The 8,784-nt window shown below is 36.5% G+C and overlaps 2 protein-coding genes across 5 annotated transcripts in view; both read right to left on the bottom strand.

Moving 5' to 3' along the window:
- The window catches only part of LOC106867911 (spermatogenesis-associated protein 7 homolog), a 22,107-nt gene extending 17,980 nt beyond the window's left edge, over positions 1-4,127 (bottom strand). The window contains exon 1 of one of the 2 annotated variants that reach the window (XM_052971626.1): positions 2,877-4,127. The gene's annotated coding sequence lies outside the window, so the exon portion shown is untranslated. The remainder of the gene's footprint in view (positions 1-2,876) is intronic. The other variant, XM_014912980.2, reaches the window with a different exon arrangement.
- LOC106871104 (endoplasmic reticulum lectin 1) overlaps positions 1-8,784 on the bottom strand; it is a 488,243-nt gene that overhangs the window by 204,380 nt on the left and 275,079 nt on the right. The gene's annotated exons all lie outside the window — the stretch shown is intronic.

The following is an 8,784-nucleotide window of genomic DNA, read 5'->3' as shown; positions in this document are numbered from 1 at the left end:
GGGGGGGGAGAGATTTGACCAACAGTTCTTGCTAGAACAGTTCTATTATGGTAGCACTGGCAAAGGGACACATTTCACCACTGAGAATGTATCAAATTTCGTGTAGTCTACTCAGTGAGTGTTGACAGCAAATGGAGTGTTTGGTCTGTGGAAAGTTTTCTTTTACACACACGCACAAAAAAAAAAAGAGAAAAAGAATGAACAACTAAATGTGGCAGTGTAGTTCAGATATGAACGGGGGCAAGGCTCAACGATCAGGAGTAATAGTTGATGGAGGCAGTGTAGATGTTTACCATCTCTGCCCTGCCTTTCATAGATAGCTTTCTCTCAGCCCATTCCTGGGTGAGACTTGCCACCCTGCTCATTACCTCATCATATTTCTTCTCCACAGTAAAATTTCATTACAAAAACCATTATTAATGGTTTCAAATTTTGGCACAAGGCCAGCAATTTCAGGGGTGGGGTTAAGTCAATTAAATCAACCTCTGCTCAACTGGTACTTATTTTATTGTCCCCAAAAGGATGAAAGGCAAAGTCAACCTCAGAGGAATTTGAACTCAGAATGTAAAGACAGATGAAATGCCACTAAGCATTTTGCCCAGCATACTAATGGTTCTGTCAGCTTACCACTTTAAAAGCCGTTATTATTATTATTATGAAGAAAAATAATAAGACAACAAACTGGCAGAAATGTTAGCACACTGGGGAAAATGCTTCATGGCATTTCATTTGTCTTTATGTTCTGAGTTCAAATTCTGCCAAGGTGAACTTTGCCTTTCATCCTTTTAGGGTCAAAAAAATAAGCACCAGTGGAGTACTGGGGTTGATGTAATCGACCAGCCCCTTCTTCACAAATTTCAGGCTGTGTGCCTTTAGTAGAACGGATTATTATGATGAGGAAACAAAATAGGTGGGAGAGGGAGACACCAAATCGTAGTTATGGCTACCTCCACTGAATATGAATGGCACTCAACTAGACCCTCACTGTCTCTTCAACTGATGGTTAGGGTTAGTGGGCCTCACTCACTATCATCAAAGATCTCTGAAGACAAAAATATACCTTAACAGAGTTAGGACCACATCTCAAAGACCAGCTTTTCTCTTTAGGGCTAGAAAATATTTTTAGCTCCAAACAACTGCTGGCACTCTACATTGCTTAAGTGGATATCGCATCTGGAACAATGCTACTGTTACACACAAACATGTTGGACTACATCCAGTGAAGGGCAACTCAATTAAATGGAATTCAAGCAGTAATGGACACACTGTAACCTCTAACCCACAGGAGAGCTGTTTTGTATCTCTCGTTCTTCTATCACTACTATAATCACCTCTATTCATTGGGTCTGGCTGATCTTTTACCCCACCACTCAGGTACCCCGATCTACTTGTCTTCTCACTTTCATCACTCTAACCAGGTCTAACTACCCTTTTCTCACACTAGCTTTTACATTCAGTCCTTCCCCTGAGTATTGATCCTCTAGAATTTTCTCTTCACTCTTGTCTTTCCTGTAGGTGTTGAAGAGTTTAAACCAGTGGTTCTCAACCATTTTTTGCTTATGGACCCCTTTGATTCCTATCTTACTCAGGTGAACCCTCATAGCCATTCAATGTTTAAAAAAATCCCATGATATTTTTAGAATTAAGTATTATTATGAATTGCCTAAAAAAAAATTTTTTTTAATTATGAAGATATTTGGTGTATTGTAAAGGTATAAGAAATTTACTGCACTTACATTTTAACAAAAATATCTTATATGAACCCTCCAAGGGTCATATGGTCTCTGGTTGAGAACCACTAGCTTAACTGGAACATTAATGACATCAAATTCAGCAGTCTAAGAGGGCCTACAAGAGTCGTGGCCACTGCCCCTTCTTCCAGACTCAATAAGTAAATAAAAAAATTAATGGAACTGGGTATTTACTTAGCTCTCAAAACACATTCATCTAGAACAGTGATTCCCAACGCTTTTATTTAAATGCGTTTTCTCAAGGACCCCTTTTAATATGCTTATCCTTATGTATGTCTTTATATGAAATTTTGAATTTAGTTCACGGACCCCAGTACGACCTTTGCGGACCACCAGGGGTCCGCGGACCCCAGGCTGAGAACCACTGATCTAGAATCTAGAATGAAGTTTGTGTCTGCAAAGGAGCTAAAATTTAATAAGTTTCTGATAAAAAAATAAAAACTCATCATTTTGTTATGAAAAATTTATTCTATTTTATCAATTCCCACCCCAATATTTTAACCATAACCATGTTAAGAAGTTCGGGGCTTTCAAAATTTAAAACTTAAAAACTGGCTGGTACAGAAAGTCTAACGCACTCCCTAAAAATCCCTCGGCAAAACAATATGATCATAGCACACGATAAAAGAAAGAGGATTCTTGCGCGGTCGCCGAACAGACAATTCTATTTTCATCTGGAAATTTTTTTAGGAATAATAAATTGACCACAGTACTTGACTAGTACTTTATATTGGTTGAGTACATTTATGATCAGAGGTGTACAAACCAAGATTCCATGTCGTATTTCTTTCTTTTTTTTTTTTTTAGCAGAAATATAAGGTCTCGACGACTTTTTCAAATGCGGCCTTCAACTTTTTTAAAGATGATAGAGTTTGGTTTGAGGGAGAGTTGGCTGTTGTTTTAAGCAGAAAGAAGATCCCTAACTGTTCCTAAAGGCATCTGATACGGATATCAAACAAGACACACCTGGAAATCGAAACTGATTCGTGGACAAAACGTCCATGAATATTTTAGTAGTTTACATAGAAACCATTAGCGTTAGTTATAAATCGTTCGTCTTTTCGTGTGTAGACAAATTACAAACCCATTGAAATAAAGTAAAAAAACAAGAAGGAATCAACTAACCTGTGAGTTTCCAGCAAGTAAAATCCATCGTCAAACATAAGCATCATTATATCAAGTATTATGGTAATTTTTATCGGGAATAAAGCAAGTTTTGCAAAGTTTATATCGTAACTAGGATGCCTGTGTTAAGGAACGATAACTCTAGTTGTTCTGTCGCGACAGCCTCACCGAATCATTTCATACTAGTTCAGGTTTCCCCCCCCCCCTCTCCAACTTTAGTTTTTAATAGCTAAGTCGGAAGAGGAAAGTCAGCAACGACCACCCTTTTTTAGGGTTTTGGAGGGGAGCGAAGGAAGTTATACCCAGACAGAGAAACCTAATCCAAATGCTTGCAATAGAATGGATTCGCTAAAGACACCCAAGGAGCAAGGCGATGGTGTAAAACTGGGTGGCTGTTTAAGTTCATCATCCAAGAAGAGGAATGGTTCCTGCAACGGACTTCCACATAATTTCCGTCTATCAAATTTTACTTATAAGGCTTTAACTGACCCGAGATTATGATAAAAAGACACCTGCCCAAAATGCCGTGAAGAGGAATCGAACGCGAAGCCACCACATGCTTGTCTTATACGTAATTAGCTTCGTAATACTAACACAACAATATTTTGAAATAATAAAACGTAGTAAATACTGAACGATATGATGATAATTATGACTTTATATTATTTCGTTACAGCCTTTTAAATTTTCAGTTCAAACTCCGTCGAGGTCAACATGACCTTTCATTTTTCCAGGATCAATAAAATAAATTACTAATCAAGTATTGATGATCGATTAAATATAAATATAATGCATCTAAAAAGCGAATAGAATTATAAAACTTTCATCCATCCTGAGGGTAGATAAAATATTAGTTAAGTACTGGTCGTTTTGATATTTCTACAGACTATCTTAGATGTGAATAAAATAATAATAGAATAATTTCACCTTTCATCCTTCAGGAATCGAGAAAATAAAGTATCTATAAGATACTGGAGGTTGATTTAATGTTTCTTTGGTGCAGTTTTTCTAAAGGTGGGCCATGGCAATATTTTGGAAGAGTGTAGACTTAAGAATGGAACGTAAATTTGTAAAAAGTGAATAAAACTTGCAGGAAAGCTTTAATTGAAATTTCTTTTGAATTTTTAAATGCAAACACTTTGTCCATTCACAGTGGTGCACATGGTTTTTGGAAAATCAAAGTGGAACGTGAGGCAAAAAAATAGTTGAGAAACACTGCATTAGTGTATCTTAGATGTGAATGAATTATAAGAGAAGACAAATATACAGTTACACCGGTTGATTATTGCTAGAGTGGTTTGTTCTCCTGTTGAAGGAGACTGAAATGTGGGAGGTGCCAAATCACAACTCTTGTAATGTCGGTTGTCAACAAATACATAACTGGTTCTCCTCCACTCATGTAAATAGACTTCAATGAGCTGCTGTAAATACTTACATTCCATTCTTAATATATCTTGAGGTCAAAACAACAAAGAGCAAAGAAGAAAAAGAAATAGAATCAATATGTCTGGAGATACTGCAAAACCGTTGACACTTCCTAGCGGTCCAGCTACTCTCTGCTTCGACAAAGATGACTTCATGAAGGTAACTTCCTGATTGATTAACCTTTATGTGAATAGGAACATTACTCCAGTGCGAACATTTTGTTAATATACACTAGATCTTGGCAATCTTATAGATGTTATAATGTTTTTTTTTAATGTTATTTAACCCCTGGTTAGCTCTGATCAAGTAGATCGGTGGAGTTCACTGTTTTTTATTCAGGTATATTGTATGCTTTATCATTGTCTCCTTCCCCACTTTTATTTTTTTAGTAGAGTTTTGATAGAGATTGGGTTGCTATTTCTAGCAAGTCGAGTGAATGTGTAGATGTTCCTTCTTTGGTTTGTGTAATCACTCATCGTTGTTTAGTGCTTGGCAAACACTAATCGGGCAGATCCATGAGCAACAGGCATTCCAACTATGACCATGTCGTTTTGTTAGAAGTATGTAATACTATAATATCTAATATTCCTTAATGTGAGACATGTAATCCGAGGAACATTTGGCTGCTATTTCTAGGACGTAAGCGACCGCGTTGAGGTTTTCCTCGTCGACTGGAGTAATTACTAGTTTTATGTGAAGGTGGCTTGACAGACACAATAGAACGTTGGATTAAATGCTTTACAGTTTTTAATTTCGTTTTTCAACATTTTGAGTTAAAAATCCTGATGGCGCAGACCGATATTTCATCCCCCTGATAAAATAAACACAAGTCTGGATTAAGCTAATGCGCAGCCTGTTGCGTTTGTTATAAATAGGATCTAAACAAACACTTAGCTATTTTATTGAATTAGAACTATTTTTATGGATCCAGTTGCATTTTTGAAGGACCAATAGACCAGCTGGCATAGGCTGGGTTGGGGAAGTGTACAACATGTCACCACGGGCTTGTAAATTGTACGTGTATTCGATCGGAGTGTTGAATTATAATATTTTCCCTGGATCCAGCCAAGTATTTGTAGGACTAATATATGCAGACTAACTCTCAGAGTGGAGGGCAGTAAACGAAATGAATATAAGGGTTCCGCTATTTATTACTTCCCGCAAAATTTCGACTTCGCCTGCTAGCTGACTTGACTGAGATATTTAGACGGTTGCCCCTGAAAGACGGCAGTTCTGACGTGATATATTGTGGGATGAATTAGTAACTCCTTTGTCGATAGACTCTGATTTTGTTTTGAACCAAACCTAGAAGCACTAAGCTGGAGTGTGACATTTCGTGAATTCACTAATATATAATAGTGATAATAAATGTTTTAAATTTTGACACAAGGCCAGCAATTTTAACGGGAGTAGGTAAGTCGATTATATCGACCCCAGTACTTGACTGGTACTTACTTTTATCGATCCCCAAAGGAATTTTCAACTCAGAACATAATGAGTTGGAAGGAGTGCCACTAAGCATTTTGTCCAACATGTTTAGGATTCTGCCAGCTCACCACCTTTAATAGTAATTGTTTCAAATTTTGATGCAAAGCTAGCAGTTTAATAGGGGGATGGTGCAAGGCAAGTACATTGACTCAAGTGGTACTTTATTTTGTCAAGCTCAAAAAGCTGAAAAGCAAAGTTGTTTTCAAAGGAATTGAACTCAGAATGTAAGGAGCTGTAACAAATGCAGCAAAATATTTTGTCCAGTGCTCTAAAGATTCTGCTATTTCATTACCTTAGTAATAATAATAATAATAAGCTTATTGTATATAGTGCCACTACAATTGGCTGGGAAAGGTTAGAAGAGGAAGTAGAAAGCAGCATTAGGTCAAATAATGAAAAACAGCAGCAATAATACATGCATAGTGCACAGAATAAAAGACAAAAAGACAGAAGAGTGAACAGTAGAAGAGCTATAAGGAGGAAAGGGTGCATAGGTATGTCTGGAGTAGTTTTGGTGAATTTCAGGTAGCATGGAATTTTTGGAGGATGTAGTGTTGTGACAACTAACAAGTGACACAGGTGGTTTACAGGTTATTCCATGCTTCAACATTACTGTGCATGAAAAGATGATGTTTCCAAAAGTTGTGGGTTATGTGCAGTTTTTTGATGATGAAAATATTGTCAGTTAAGCAGCCAAGATGTTTGAGTTAAATATTCTTTTCTGTTACTTAATGTAAATTTGTTTTATAGTCTACTGTTGAAAAATTTGTTATTTGTGCTGTAGTTATTTTTAACAATATAAAGTTGAAGCAGGAACTGCTCACAAAATGTTTTTTAGCTGCTTGAAAATCCTTATTTGATTTAATGGAAATGGTTAGTATTATGATGTCTATTATATCATATATTTAACAATAATGTGATTTGTTTCACAGATTATTATGGGAAAAATAATGAGTAAGCTTCATTATTCTATGATGAGTTTAGTATATTAAAATGATAGCAAATCTGTTAACTAGCCCCTGACAAAAGAATGTTTACTGTTGCTCTTTATCATCATCATTTAATGTCCCTTGTTCACATGGGTCAGACAGATTTTTTTATGGCTTGATGCCTTTCCTCTCACCAACCCTTGACTATTTCCAAACAAAGTAATATTTTCCCATGGATATGTTTTTGATGGAATACTGGAAAGGAAATAACTAGGTCATTATTAAACTGATGATTGGAATATAAATTAACATGAAATTTTGATAGGAGGTTTCAAATTAGATTTACAACAAAAGAGACATTTTGTACCATAGAACTAGGGGTGGGTTAGTATCGAAGGATTAACATTCATTTACCTCTGGAGGAGAACATAATATAAAGATAATGATGTTTGAGAAAGAGAATAAAGTAAAGGTGAAGAATAGGTGTGGGTACTGAGACTTTTCAATTAACTAATTCAGAGGAGCAAATGTTAGTGTAGTACTGATAGAAGAAACAGTATATCTGTGAGCTTGTCATTATAGCATTGTGGTGTGGTTGTAGTAGAAGTTGTAATGTGTTGGTGTGGTTGTGGTGTTTGTAGTAATGGTTGTAGTGTGATAGTGTGTTGGTGTGGATGTAGTAGTAGATGTAGTGTGGTAGTCTTGTAGCATGTTGATGTTGTTGTAATAATAGTTCTAGTGCTGTGGTGAGATTGTAGTAATGGTTGTAGTGTGATAGTGGGTGAATGTTTACCAATCAATCAATTTGCTTTATAAGAAGCAGTAGTTGTGGTTACTTCCACTGTTGTTGTTACATCAGTTGGAGTTGTTATTGTCACCCCAATAGATGTTGTTGCCTCCAATAGAAGTTCAATTTTGGCAATTCCAGTTGTTGTAAAAGATTGGTTTCAACTTGAGATATCTTGAGATTTGTAACTTCTGGGGGTGGGGGTTAAACTTAACCATGGGGCCTATCTGTGCCTAAACAAGTTTGGGAGAGCAGTTTGTATTCCATTTGAAATATGGTTCCTTGTCAAAAACATTTCTCCATTGAAACCATTTAAATTTGGTCTCATGTATTTATATGTGTAACATGAAAGTGAAGGTCACCAACTGACCTGGGCTGAAGTATTTCCTGGTTCTAATTGGCTGTATATAGTTGTGGTGACTTTTCCTTGAAGAACTCATGAATTCTGAAAGCTGCTAAATAAAGGCTTTAATGAAATGTTCAGAAATGGCCAATTTAGACGCATAAAGAAGATGATGGTATTTAACTAATAGCAGAGAACCTTCAAATCCCAAGGGATTCTCTATGTGGTTTCCTGACCTGCTGGAGGTAGCAGTAAAATCTCTCTCAAGTCTATTTTAAAATGGAAGGGCACATTGGGTATTACAGTTCAGTTCTAGATAAATTTTGTTTGAAAGAAAGAGTGGATGGTTGTGATTAGAGTGTCTTTGATCTGCTGGGTCAGAGCTGACTTGGAGCTAAACTACTACAGAACTACAGTTTATTCTGTTGTCATTCAGTAATGCATATTCCTGACTTCTCTGTTTTTACTATTTTTTTTCAGAATACCTTTAATGTTGATACCTTTGTAATGGATTGTCGGAGATGTGTTCCCCTTGAAACCCTTCGAGATGACCTTCATATTTATCTGAAAATTCTTAGAAGTGCCATGATAGAATTGATTAACAAAGATTATGCTGATTTTGTCAATCTTTCTACCAATCTGGTGAGTAAATATTATTTGTTATCTTCATTACCACCATCAGCACACCACTACTACTTCAGCCACCATCATCATCACCAACTCATTTGTCATGATATTTGTTTGTAATTACATTATCCTCATCATAGGTGCAGGCATGGCTGTGTGGTAAGAAGCTTGCTTCCCAACCACATGGTTCTGGGTTCTGTCCCACTGTGTAGCACCTGGGGCAAGTGTCTTCTACTATAGCCTCAGGTTGATGAAAGCCTTGTGAGTGGATTTGGTAGACAGAAACTGAAAGAAACCTATTATATATAT

Source organism: Octopus bimaculoides, chromosome 11, assembly GCF_001194135.2.
Source record: "Octopus bimaculoides isolate UCB-OBI-ISO-001 chromosome 11, ASM119413v2, whole genome shotgun sequence".
NCBI classification, from domain to species: Eukaryota; Metazoa; Mollusca; class Cephalopoda; order Octopoda; family Octopodidae; genus Octopus; species Octopus bimaculoides.
Note: the sequence above shows the minus strand (reverse complement) of the source record. Positions and strands in the feature narration are given on the sequence as shown.